This window comes from Schistocerca cancellata, chromosome 6 (genome assembly GCF_023864275.1).
Source record: "Schistocerca cancellata isolate TAMUIC-IGC-003103 chromosome 6, iqSchCanc2.1, whole genome shotgun sequence".
Classification (NCBI taxonomy): domain Eukaryota; kingdom Metazoa; phylum Arthropoda; class Insecta; order Orthoptera; family Acrididae; genus Schistocerca; species Schistocerca cancellata.
Window position 1 is genome coordinate 377974708 of NC_064631.1, and position 14573 is coordinate 377989280.

The window sequence follows — 14573 nt, forward strand, 5'->3', positions numbered from 1 at the left end:
GTAGTTGCAAGGGCAACAGTCTGGATGATTGGATAAACTGAACGAACCAGAGGTTGTACAGAGTTTCAGGGAGAGCATAAGGGAACAATTGACAGGAATGGGGGAAAGAAATACAGTAGAAGAAGAATGGGTAGCTTTGAGGGATGAAGTAGTGAAGGCAGCAGAGGATCAAGTAGGTAAAAAGACGAGGGCTAGTAGAAATCCTTGGGTAACAGAAGAAATATTGAATTTAATTGATGAAAGGAGAAAATATAAAAATGCAGTAAATGAAGCGGGCATAAAGGAATACAAACGTCTCAAAAATGAGATCGACAGGAAGTGCAAAATGGCTAGGCGGGGATGGCTAGAGGACAAATGTAAGGATCTAGAGGCTTATCTCACTAGGGGTAAGATAGATACTGCCTACAGGAAAATTAAAGAGACCTTTGGAGATAAGAGAACCACTTGTATGAACATCAAGAGCTCAGATGGAAACCCAGTTCTAAGCAAAGAAGGGAAAGCAGAAAGGTGGAAGGAGTATATAGAGGGTCTATACAAGGGCGATGTACTTGAGGACAATATTATGGAAATGGTAGAGGATGTAGATGAAGATGAAATGGGAGATACGATACTGCGTGAAGAGTTTGACAGAACACTGAAAGACCTGAGTCGAAACAAGGCCCCCGGAGTAGACAACATTCCATTGGAACTACTGACGGCCTTGGGAGAGCCAGTCCTGACAAAACTCTACCATCTGGTGAGCAAGATGTATGAAACAGGCGAAATACCCTCAGACTTCAAGAAGAATATAATAATTCCAATCCCAAAGAAAGAAGGTGTTGACAGATGTGAAAATTACCGAAAAATCAGTTTAATAAGCCACAGCTGCAAAGTACTAACGCGATCTCTTTACAAACGAATGGAAAAACTGATTGAAGCCGACCTTGGGGTAGATCAGTTTGGATTCCGTAGAAATATTGGAACACGTGAGGCAATACTGACCTTACGACTTATCTTAGAAGAAAGATTAAGGAAAGGCAAACCTACGTTTCTAGCATTTGTAGACTTAAAGAAAGCTTTAGACAATGTTGACTGGAATACTCTCTTTCAAATTCTAAAGGTGGCTGGGGTAAAATACAGGGAGCGAAACGCTATTTACAATTTGTACAGAAACCAGAAGGCAGTTATAAGAGTCGAGGGACATGAAAGGGAAGCAGTGGTTTGGAAGGGAGTAAGACAGGGTTGTAGCCTCTCCCCGATGTTATTCAATCTGTATATTGAGCAAGCAGTAAAGGAAACAAAAGAAAAATTCGGAGTAGGTATTAAAATCCATGGAGAAGAAATAAAAACTTTGAGGTTCGCCGATGACATTGTAATTCTATCAGAGACAGCAAAGGACTAGGAAGAGCAGTTGAACGGAATGGATGGTGTCTTGAAGGGAGGGTATAAGATGAACATCAACAAAAGCAAAACGAGGATAATGGAATGTAGTCGAATTAAGTCGGGTGAAGCTGAGGGAATTAGATTAGGAAATGAGACACTTAAAGTAGTAAAGGAGTTTTGCTAATTGGGGACCAAAATAACTGATGATGGTCGAAGTAGAGAGGATATAAAATGTAGACTGGCAATGGCAAGGAAAGCGTTTCTGAAGAAGAGAAATTTGTTAACATCGGGTATAGATTTAAGTGTCAGGAAGTCATTTCTGAAAGTATTTGTATGGAGTGTAGCCATGTATGGAGGTGAGACATGGACGGTAAATAGTTTGGACAAGAAGAGAATAGAAGCTTTCGAAATGTGGTGCTACAGAAGAATGCTGAAGATTAGATGGGTAGATCACATAACTAATGAGGAAGTATTGAATAGGATTGGGGAGAAGAGAAGTTTGTGGCACAACTTGACCGGAAGAAGGGATCGGTTGGTAGGACATGTTCTGAGGCATCAAGGGATCACCAATTTAGTATTGGAGGGCAGCGTGTAGGGTAAAAATCGTAGGGGGAGACCAAGAGATGAATACACTAAGCAGATTCAGAAGGATGTAGGTTGCAGTAGGTACTGGGAGATGAAGAAGCTTGCACGGGATAGAGTAGCATGGAGAGCTGCATGAAACCAGTCTCAGGACTGAAGACCCCAACAACAACAACCCCCGGGACGGAATTAGTGTACCCCAGCTGTCTGAGTTCTGAGTCTAGTGTACACCTTGAAATAATGCGAACGTTTTCAAATGTCTGCGCGTCGTGGAACTGAGGCGGGACATGGGAAACAGCCCAGTATTCACCTATTGGGATGTTTAAAAGCGCCTAAAAATAACATCCAGGCTGGTCGGCACACCAGCCCTCGTCGGTAATCCGCCAGGCGGATTCGATCCGGAGCCGGCACGCCTGCCGGAGTCCAGGAAGAAGCGCATTAGAGCTTCCGGCTAACCTGCCAGCGGCACGTATTGTTAGGCAATAAAGAGACTGTAATAATACTTAGAATGTCTATGCACTTTCTAAAATGGTACAATGCTTGTAGAAATTAACAAACTAAAAACAGAGTAAATTAGATTGTCAGTGGTGTTTCTTGAAGGATCATAATGCGAATCGTGTTTTGATAAGTTCCCCCACACCGCCGTTTGTACAATACCGGTGGAGATACACACTAAAGAACAACACAAGTGCATACGTCAGTTATGTGGATTCTGGTCAGTAACGAGACAACTGACAATCTCTAGTTGTGTTCAAAAGCGCTTGCAATCTGGTGTGTAAAGACTGCTGTGCAAGTGGTATCATTTCAGCGGAGATGACCAAGAAGGCTGCAGTAATACGTCGCTGCACATCATCGGGTGTAGTTGGTATGTCTTTGTAGACAGTATCTTATAGCTTTCCCCGTAGGGAAAATCTACTGGTGTCAAATACGGAGAAAGGGCCGGCCAAGGTAGAGATCTTCTGGTTCAGTCTAACGATTTGGAAACAATTCGTAAAGGCATACTTTAGTACTTCATGTACTGTGGGTTCAAGAGCCATCAGGTTGGTACCATAGGTTCTTGCTAGTCTACAGAGGAACGTCTTTGAACGCGTTCTGTGTTCCATCTACAAAAAACGGATCTGTGCGCTAATGGTACACTATTCCTCACTCTATAGACACTGACGATCTCCCTGACGAAACCAAAGGGGATTGACAACAAATCAATAGTGCATCTTTCGGCGGCGTACATGGCCATGATTGGCAAATGTGGTTTCATCACTGAATTAAGATATAGTATACATATGGAGTATCCTGTCTTAGTTTCCATGTACAGAAGTTAACACGATTCTCAAAATCTTCTCCATACCGTTCTTGATGGAGAGAGATGTGATGGGGATGATATTTATGTCGATGAAGAAAGCTAGGACACTTACCTTACTCATGCCACTTCTATGTGCGATTCTTAGGGAGCAAGTGTGCGGGTCAACTGCAATACCAGCCTAACAATACGAGCCCCTAACTATCAAATAATTCTATGAAAACCGCACATCAATAGCACTTTTCATTTCCGGAAAAATTTCGGTGCTAGTCTTTGGTTATTCACCGCGTGTATTGCCCTCACAATGGGCAGTAGATGTAACGTTTTGTCTCCTCAGCGTATGTACGTGCCTCGTACGACCCCATGGAAGTGACAGCTGTTGAGGTGGATATACCTATTCTGTAGCGAAGTAGCAGAGTACAGTTCTGCAAGAGGAATGCATGTACGGGAGTCACCGCAGAGGTCCCAAACTTTTCCTGTCGTTGAGTCAATGATATCGTCAGTTACGATAAAATGGGTACGTAAATATCGTTCGTTGGACCGTGGAACAATATTGCTTCCTGCGTCTTCACATAGAAGCTCGTGTAACTATATGTCCTTTTACTGGAGTGCTTTTAGCCAAATATTTCATGTTGCGTTGTAAATAAACCAATAGCGACAAAGTTATCGATGAGCGATAGTGAGCTAGTCTCCGTACTCTATGTAACCTTAATTATAAATGTTGACCAATGACTTCCGTTCGTGTGTGACATTTAGCCCACAGAATGTGACCTGTTCCTGGTGCACAACTGTTCTCATCTCAATATTAAGGCGAGCTACAACATAGTGAGGAATAGATGAATTGTGTGGTACAAGTCTACAATTTGTGCTTGGACTTTTTGAACCATGCAATAGGGCTGTAAAACAATGCCTCCATATTTCTTGTGTGAAACCTCCTGAATCTTTTTAGATAAAACAAACTTTATTAACATTCTACAATGTTATCCTTTATGCCTATGTACTTGCAGCCCTCTACCGCTAGAGGGCTGCATGGCGACGTGTAACGTAACTACGTCACTGTGTGAGAAACAGCGTGCTGTAATCGAGTTTCGCATTAAAAACGTTCGTCCACATTTGGAACACACTCTTCTTCACCATGACAATGCCAGACCAAACACGAACGCTGCGAAATCTTCAATAATCGAACGTCTTGTGCATCGAACATCCTCCATACAGTCGCGACTTGGCCCCATCGGCTTTCGAAATTTAAATAACATCTTCGAGGGCTTCACTCGGTTAGTGATGGAGTGCAAGAGGAACTGAGGGTGTAGCGCCGTCGGCAAAGTCAAACTCCTACAGTGACGGCAACAAGAAAAAATATGTAGCCATTGAGAATACCGATGTCGAATGTTAATAACGTTGTTTTATTTGAAAAGCTTTAAGAGTTTTCACATAAAATAATCTCTGCTATTATTTTTCAGCAGGTCATCGTATCTAGAGTCACGTGGTAGGAATTTTTTTAAAAGAAATTGTTGTTCAAGTCTTATCATTAACAATCCGTTAATATGATTTTTATTAATAATGCGGCCTAAGTTTGATAATGTCTAGAACATCTTTAAATTTCAAAACATCTCGCTCCTATTAGAAAAAAAAACATTATTTCTGTTACGACAATTTCCCAAAACGTCTTTATGTAGTTCCTTTTGCTGCACTGAAAATTTCGAAGTCAATGTTTCATTTGTATTGATATTATTTTGCAGTTTGGTTTTTAGAGGTGTTATCGAAGCTATGTATGTAGTATCCTCTGGAGTTTTCACAATGGAGTGGGAAGAAAATGTTATTTTGTGTTATAATGGCTGTAAGTAATAATCAACGATGTTTGATTTGTTTTTCTGCCCATCTTCACTAGATATTATGAAGAAATTATATTAATGTTTAGTTTTTTAGGAATATGTTCCTGCGGAAAACGCCTGAGTATAGGATACCTTTCGGAATTTTGTAATCTAATGTAATTATCCAAGAATCTTAACTTTATTTTTTGTTCTCTGTTGCTAAAGAAATTATAATTCCAGCTCCATGTGCATCCGTTTTCGAAGTTCGTATTTATCATCGTGAGCATACTGTTCTGCATCTTACGTCTGTCTATAAAACACACTAGATGCTTTGAATAGATGATGGCAGCCTCTCGAACTGACTTTCATTCTCTTGGTGTTTTCACAGGAAGTATGTACCCGCTGATGAGGCAGCACGGAGGCTTCATGAACTTCAAAAAAAAAAAAAGAAAGACATATACAGACGAGTTCGCGTGCGCACACACACACGTACACACACACAAAGAGAAAGCGAAAGGGAAAGAGCGAGAGAGACAGAGAGAGACAAAAAGATCGGGAGCAGGTGGACTTATTTCTTGTGTACTCAAGGCAAATGAACAAACACGAAATGATAAATATAACCTTTCTGAGTCGGTATTATTATTCTTTCTGTAGAGAAACTAGAAAGGAATAAGAACATGCAGCTTAACTCTTGTCAGTTACCAACAACAAATATTTATCCGCATAAACATTCATTACTGACAAGAGGAAAGGGTTCATCCTTACAAAATACATTCAGTTTTTAAAGTAATGCTCTCATTTATTGTAATAATTTGCAGCCATATGTTTGACTGTCACTATAACAGAAATTTATAAGTTCCCTTGGGTTTGGAATCCATTCTTCATGGAATCTATTACTTCAGTTGAGCTTGTTCAATTAATGTAAAATTTATTTGAAAAATAGCATTAATTCCTTAACAACATACGAAAAGGCAACTAAACGTTCGTAGTTTCCACTCAAAGAAGGCAGTAAAACGCGCTATTATAACACCGAATATTCAGCTGCGACACATTTTCTTTTCTCATAATACTATTCAGTCCATAAATTGTAAACACAGTAAGAGGATCTGATTCAAAACCGACTTATTTTAGTACTTCCAACGTTTAAGTTAATACCCTATGCCACAGTTTTAAAGCAGTAATCCAAATGATACCTTCAATATATATTAATAATTTACAGAAAGAAACGGCACGGTACGGAACTTGAAGACTTTTAGAACCAGGAGAAAATTTAAGGATTAATGCCCCCTCCCCTCCCCTGGAGATACGACACCCTGCAGTGCTTTCTTGTTTATGGTAACGAATAAACTGTTATTGCTCTTAATGCATGCGCGGAAAAATCATATGGGCAAAGCTATGTTTGAACACAAACTAAATGGTGCCAAAGATAGAAACAACAGCACATGTTAGGCGGAGGAGGTCCGACAGCCGATCAGTTCCAGTCATTCCACCAGGAAGGACGTACACAGTTCGTGTTGTCTGTAGTTCAACCATGCCTAGACGGTCAATACCGCGATTCTATCGCGTCCACATCGTTACTTTGTGCTAGGAAGGGATCTCAACAAGGCAGGTGTTCAGGCGTCCCGGAGTGAACCAAAGCGATGTTGTTCGGACATGGAGGAGATACAGAGAGACATGAATTGCCGATGACAGGCCTCACTCAGGCCGCCCAAGAGTTACTACTGCAGTGGATGACGGCTGTCTACGGATTATGGCTCGGAGGAACCCATACAGCAACGCCACCATGTTGAATAATGCTTTTCATGCAGCCACAGGACGTCGTGTAACGACTCAAACCGATAGTGCAACCATATGGGCAGCACACTGGCGAAGCATTCGTCTTCATGCATATCTTGTAATTCACTTCCTTCATGATAACGTCATCGTTCGACTAGAGTGGCCAGCATGTTCTCAGAAAATGAAAACTATCGAACATGTCTGAGATAGATTGAAAAGAGATGTTTATCGACGATGTGAGCCACCAATCACTCTTATGGATCTACGCCGAATCGCCGTTGAGGAGTGGTACGATATGGACGAACAGTGCCTTGATGAACTCGTGGATAGTATGCCACGACGAATACAGGCATGCATCAATGTAATAGGACGTACTACTGGGTATTAGACGTGCTGGTGTGTAGAGCAATCTGGACCACCACATCTGAAGGTCCCGCTGTATACTGGTACAACATGCAATGTGTGGTTTTCATGAGCAATAACACTGGAAACCGAGGTGATGATAAACTTTTTTCGGTATGTGTATATACGCGCGCTCGTTGGTGTGTGTGTGTGTGTGTGTGTGTGTGTGTGTGTGTGTGTGTGTGTGTGCGTGTGCGTGCGTGAACGTGTTTGCTGCTGAAGTACGTGTTTAGGGACTGTAAGAACTGACAAAGCTGCACTCGTTGCCCTCAACAACTGACACAGAGGAACTGGTTGAATGTACATTGGATGCAAAAAGCACTTTGCTTTCCGAATGAGTGGGCAAATGCCGGGATGGTTCCTATCAAAGGGCACGGCCGACTTCCTTCCCCGTCCTTCCCTAATCCGATGAGACCGATGACCTCGCCGTCTGGTCTGCTTCCCCGAACCAACCAACCAACCGAATGAGTGGATAATTCAGTACACGAAAAGATATGTATGTCTAATAAACACAGGCGACTGGAACGCGCTGATAAAGGAAGAAACGAAAGGAAGAGTAAAGAGAAAATACCGCTTTTTTAATAGAAATGTGGAAGGAGAAAGAATAATTGAGTATTGTAATAAATTTTAGCTGGTAAAAGGGAAAACATTGTTCAAAACATAAGAGGAGGTGGTACACTTAGAAAATGCAAGGAGACACCAGATGATTCCAGCTGGATTTCATAATGGTGAGACAGAGATTCTGAAATGAGTTATTTGGTTTTAAGGAGTATACGGAGTGAATATGGACTTAAATCACAATTTAGTAATGATGAATAGCTGACTGAAGTTTAAGAGTTTAAGAGAATCGTCCGGAAGAATCAAAGTGGAAAGAAGTGGGATACTGAAGTATTGGGCAGTGGTGACATGATGATGATGATGTTTGGTTTGTGGGGCGCTCAACTGCGCGGTTATCAGCGCCCGTACAATTTCCCAACCTTTGCTCAGTCCAGTTTCGCAACTTTCCAGGATGATGATGAAATGATATGGACAACACAAACACCCAGTCATCTCGAGGCAGGTGAAAATCCCTGACCCCGCCGGGAATCGAAACCGGGACCCCGTGCTCGGGAAGCGAGAACGCTACCGCGAGACCACGAGCGGCGGACACCAGCAGTGGTGACATGTCTGAAGTTCTCTAAGACTGTAGATACTGCCAAAATAATTCTACAGTAGCCAGTTCAGCAGAAGAAAAATGTACATATCTAAAACTGGGGGTCACACAAGTTAAACAGACACAGGTATGTATAAGGAAGGTAATTGCGAAGGAACGGCGGGTAACAACAGAAGTACTTCATTTGATCGGTGAAAGAAGAAACTTTAAAAATGTTCTGGGGAAGAAGGGGATATAGTAACATAAGTCAGTTAGGGATGAAATAAATAGGAAGTGCAGGGAAGCCAAGACGAAATGGTTGCATGAAATATTTGAAGAAATGGCGCCGGTACGACTAACCAAGCATTTACAGAAGTCAAAACAGCCTTAGGTGAAATTAAATGCAAGAGTGGTAACGTTAAGAGTGCAATGGGAATTCCACTGTTGAGCACAGAATAGAGAAAGGATAGGTGGAATGTGTTCGCTGGAGATTTTTAAATGACACTCGATATTGAAGATATAGGGGATACAGTATAGACTCGGAGTTGAACAGAGCTATTTGTGTCAAATAAGGCAGAAAATGTAGATGACATTATTCGGGAATTTCCTAAAACTTTTGGAGAGGTGTTAACCAAACGTCTGTTCTAATATGTGTGTAGAATTTATGAGTTCGTAGACTTGTCATCGACTTTCGGAAAAAAAATATCATCCACATAGTCTCGTAGGTAGCGAAAACTAAGTGCGAGACTACTACACTGTCTGGTTAACAGTTCATGACTTGACTTTGGTAACAGGAATACTGTGTACAGAAGAATGTAAAAGAAAACAATTTCGATTAAATGACGATCAGTTCGCCATTCAGAAATGTAGAGGCACCAGAGAGGTAATTCTGTCGTTACGCTTGATAATGTAAGAAAGACATAAGAAAAATCAAGACAGTTTCATAGAAGCTTTAGGGAAAGCCGAGTAATACACAATATCTATAAGGAAAAAGAAAGAACGATAAGAATAAAGCACCAAGAACGAAGTGCACGTTTTAAAAGACATGGATCTAGCCTTTCACTTCTGTTATTCAGTCTGTACATCAAACAGGCAATGATGGAAATAAAAGATAAGATTAGCTGAAGACATTTGAATTCTCACTGAAACTTAAAGAGAATTACGCGTCATGTTGAACGAAATGGATGGTCTAATGACTACAGACTATGGAGTTAAGGTATATCAAAGAAAGGCAAAAGTAATAAGGAGTAACGGGAAAGATAAGCGATAATCTCAAAATTGGTCAGCAGTATGTGAAAAAATTCTGCTATTTTAGAACCGAAATAGCATATGGCGGGCGAGGCAGGGGAGACTAGCAGACCAAGACGGGCAAAAAAAAAAGTTATAGCACAAACATACACCTTAATGTAAGGAATAAATTTCTGCGAATGCACGTTTGAAAAAAGCACCAACTGAGAATGAAACATGGGCTACGGAAAAACCAGAAAACTAGACGATCGAAGCATTTGAGACCCGATGCTATGGAAAGATGTTAAAAATTAGGTGGACGTATGAGAAACGGAGTGGGAAGGTATTCCATAGAATCGACGACGAAGAAGACATTTGGAAAAAAGGAGCGTTTGGGAAATACAGACAAGAAGGCGGGACACGATGGTATAACAAGTGTTAAGATATCAGAGAATAACTTGAGTGATACTAGAGGGTGCTGCAAGGAGTAAAAACTTCAGGGCAAAGCAGAGGTTCGAATATATGCTGCACACAATTGAGGGCGTAGGTTGCACGTGGTAGTATGACCTGAAGAGCTTGGTACAATGGAGGAATTCGTGGCAGGTCTTATCAGGCCTTTCAGAAGGCTGAAGAAAAAAAATTCTGAACTACCTAATAAAAAGAGCTCCTATTGACGATTGAACTGCACTCTAAAAGGTTACAATATACTGATGTTTTGTGTCATACTCCTTTCTTACGTTCGAAAACAGCATTTAAACGCTCAACAAACAAGCAATAAATTGATGTTACCATAACAACTGGTTTTCTAACTCATTGTGCCATATAAGTTATCACAATGTAGCACGTCCACAAATACACTTATAAAATACACAAATCATGATATAAGACTGGTTCTATGATTATATCTAATCCGGTACTGGGGCTTTAATCAGATATTTTCACGTCATGTGGTACTTTTGACTATTTAGTATCAATCCACAGAGCATTAATTTATTTTTATCGGGTTCAATGCAGTGCAATTTCATACCTTTTCCTGAGCTGGCAAATACAGTTAAAAAGCCACATAATAGCAGTATTATGTAATTATTTCACCAATACAATGACGTTTCTTTAAAATATATAGAATAGCAGCTAAGAGAGGTAAAAAAAAAAGTTCAATTTAGTAAGACAAAACTTTGAAGAGATCGTTGACGAGTTTTGGTTCATTTTAGGAATTTTTCACTTTAAACGTTTTTGTACCCTTAGGAAAGTTAAGCAGATGTGTGTAGTAAACGGGACATAATTTCTTACAAACGCCCCTCTAATAGTAATGTTGAGACAGCAACATTTTTGGCGTTTTGGGAGGTATTTTGTAGAACATAAAAATTCATTGCATTGGGTTCTTTCGAATTTCCCAAAGCTAAGGCGATTTTGGCACTTTACACAGTCATCCTAAAAATTGACAAAAATTTTGCTAAACCTTGTCATCCCACACAAAGCTTAAATACTTATTAATGAAAGTATGCGTTTTATTAAGACTGAGAGTTTTATTTGCCTTTTTTAATTTCCTGCTACCTGCATCAAGTACTTTCTCTAAAACCGAGAGCTGCGTGTAACGCTGGAGCCAGATTCATTTTAATGTGGTCTTAAAACAGTATTACGGTGAAAGATTACTAACAGCAGGAAGAGTGTGGGAAATGGCCGGCCGAGGTGGTCGAGCGGTTCTAGGCGCTACAGTCTGGAACCGCGCGACCGCTACGGTCGCAGGTTCGAATCCTGCCTCGGGCGTGGATGTGTGTGATGTCCTTAGGTTAGTTAGGTTTAAGTAGTTCTAAGTTCTAGGGGACTGATGACCTTAGCAGGTAAGTCCCATAGTGCTCAGAGCCATGTGAACCATTTTTGAAAGTGTGGGAATTTGTAACGACTAATGCAAGATAGTGTGAGCAAGAAAAGTGAACAGAAATTTCTGATTTCTCAACGACGTTCCGTTTCTTGGTAGCTGGAAAGAATTGCAGTGGAAGTGAGAAAACATACTATGCATAAACTTTGTTATTGCAGTGGAATTTCATAACGTCGTGAGGTCTTATATGCTTGGATGAAATAGTTCTTAAGAAGTGTAAGCTGCGCATTCTGTTTCTGTGAGTGAATCAGGTTACAAGTGCAATATTTCATCTCGTACGATTTCACCTATCGTAACGAACGGAAGACGATTTCATTTATGGTTTTCTCACTGTTACCGCCAGTCTTTCACTAGAATTCAGGATATATTTCCGTTCTTGATAAATACGGCCGTATTGTGTTTAGGCGGGTTAAGCAATGTGATAGTGCAAGCTGTACGCAGTCTTCACTTACCCAAATATTTTAACTCAATAATGCTACTACGTATTTTAGCAGAGTATTTCATTGTATGAATTGGTTCATCTAGAATCTAAATCGCTTCTATTTCCGTCAGATATTTCTAGAAACGAAACGGAGCTGAACTGGTCGTGTGTTTGTATATTACCGTTCTGTTTCGAACGAATCGCTGTTCAGAGACAGAGTGAAGTGACTAAACACTTCTCAGGCTTCTATTGATTCGATCCAACGCAGATTGTGACGTCTGTTTGTACATGTATTATTCACTTTAGGTGAACTGTTGTAATACACAAGCGAAACACGAGGTAACTGCCAAATAGTTTATAATTAGTGATACTGATCTGTAATTCTGTGTAACTCTTTACTTACCCTAAGTCCATTGTACGATGCTATAAGCTAACGTTGAATAATATGATGTCCGTTAAGTGAAATCTTCTAACGAGGAGCCGGCCGCGGTGGACGAGCGGTTCTAGGCCCTCAGTCCGGAACCGCGCGACTGCTAGGGTCGCAGGTTCGAATCCTGCCTCGGGCATGGATGTGTGTGATGTCCTTAGGTCAGTTAGGTTTAAGTAGTTCTAAGTTCTAGGGGACTGATGACCAAAGATGTTAAGTCCCATAGTGCTCAGAGCCATTTGAACCATTTTTACATAATATTCAGTAACTGCTCCATTCATTGATCCCAGTAGGATACATCTCACGAAACGATAATACTCTCTCGCAGCCGCTGAAAGTATTTGTGTTATGAGCATAATAATAAAATAGCTCTGTTCAATCTGCAAACAAAACCCTCAAAATTCATTATTACCAAGTCATTGCTGTGCTGGTTTGGAAACATATTTACGAAACAGCTTTCGTCCTCCAGCATCTCTCAGGGGCTCTGGAATGTTTTTCTACAAATAGGAGCATAAAAATTACGTTGTACAGAATACAGGATGTCTGCAAATCTATTATCCTGATTAATATCATAAGAATCTTAATCTATACGATTACCGGTAAAAGTATTTTGTGTAATCTCTGCGCTTGGCAACAAGAAAAGTACGAATAATCAGACATTTTGCATAGAATAATGCTATACGTAGATCACGCTGGTAGCTGAAAGACTACAGCGTAACGTTCATTATCTTCCACGAGATACTGACTGAAAGATTCGAAAGAAGAGCCACAATGATGCAGCCAAAGTATATGCGTACAATAGTTTCATTACTTCATGCATCTAACTAGTCAGGTGAATCGTAGTTCTGCTCATTATTGTTGATGTGATGACGGATCCTATTACCAAGAAGCTCCCAAAACTATAGGAATGTCCAAAACTCATTTGTTTAGCATTATAGAGAGAATAAAGACACATCTTCTTCAAATATCAATTAAATTCATTTTCATGAATGGTTCTCCGCCTAATAAATTATATATTTCCTTTTGCCTTTAGTCCACTATTTCAGTTGATGTTGTGCCTAGATGCTGTACTTCCTGCAGTTCCCTGGAGTCATATCATACCATAAGTGACGCCGATGGTATCAGCTTTGTGGATTTCGTTCATTTGCACTCAGTGTGCGTACGACACTATACCTTACACTGCTGCGAATTCAAGACAGGACTAAGGTTTCGTAGAAGACATGACATGACATGACATGAAATATTCAACTTTTAAGAGCAGTTTTCCTCTGACTACCTCTTATACACACTAATAATGAGATGTTGTTTTTATGTTCAAGTTAAAAAGAACCGTGTTGGATGCCTTATGTATACTGTAAACACGTCAGTCTCGTAATTTAGTAGTACAGTCTTTGTTAGTCATATCCAGTAGTATAATGTATACTTCAGACGTTGGTTCATATTTGTGCAAATGTTAGTTCGTTTCGTTTTAACTTTAAGGAAATGGTGGTGGCGTTATGAACAGGTTTTATTAGTTCTATCCTATTTTCGGAATCTGTAATATTGCAAAATAAAATATTATTCTAATATAAGCGATAGAAGCAGGTAGAGTGTAACATGATTTATTGGAAGACGTCCGTAATCAGGGAGCATTTATTCAAAGTTTCAAAAAGATGAGAAACGAAGAGGAATCGAAGTTACCGTTCTTGACTTTCAATTTCTATAACTACACATAATCACTGTTCACTATACTTTTTTCATCTTCGACTAAGGTTCAATGTATGTGGCGAATAGCTATTTCCTTCTTTTCTTTCGCTTTTTCGATGTGTTTTAAGGAGGACATTACCATGTCATGATCATGGTCTATGTTCATAAGAAATATGGATATTATTCCAACGCCATCTCGACGTGTGTCACAGGATAATATGTCCACTATTTCTCCTTAGATGTAGTGCCTCGTTGCCAAATTATTTGCAGTATGGCCCTGTTTTTCTTTGCATTTTTCTTAACATATCTGTCAGTCACATACAGTTGACCCATGTATAAATTTCTTTTGCTTGTGATTAATGGTGGACGTCTGATAGTGCCAAATATAGTGAAGAGGGACGTTATTTAGCAAAATTTTTACTAAGAAACCCTAAGTTTTACCAGTAGTCCTAGTGTGGACATGGATATTTTCCTGATGATAGATTAAACCTTTTATTCTGTAAACCAAGGCACGTCTTACATATTTTTTCACCCCTTTGATCCTGATGACTTCAGTTTCATCCTTTTCCAG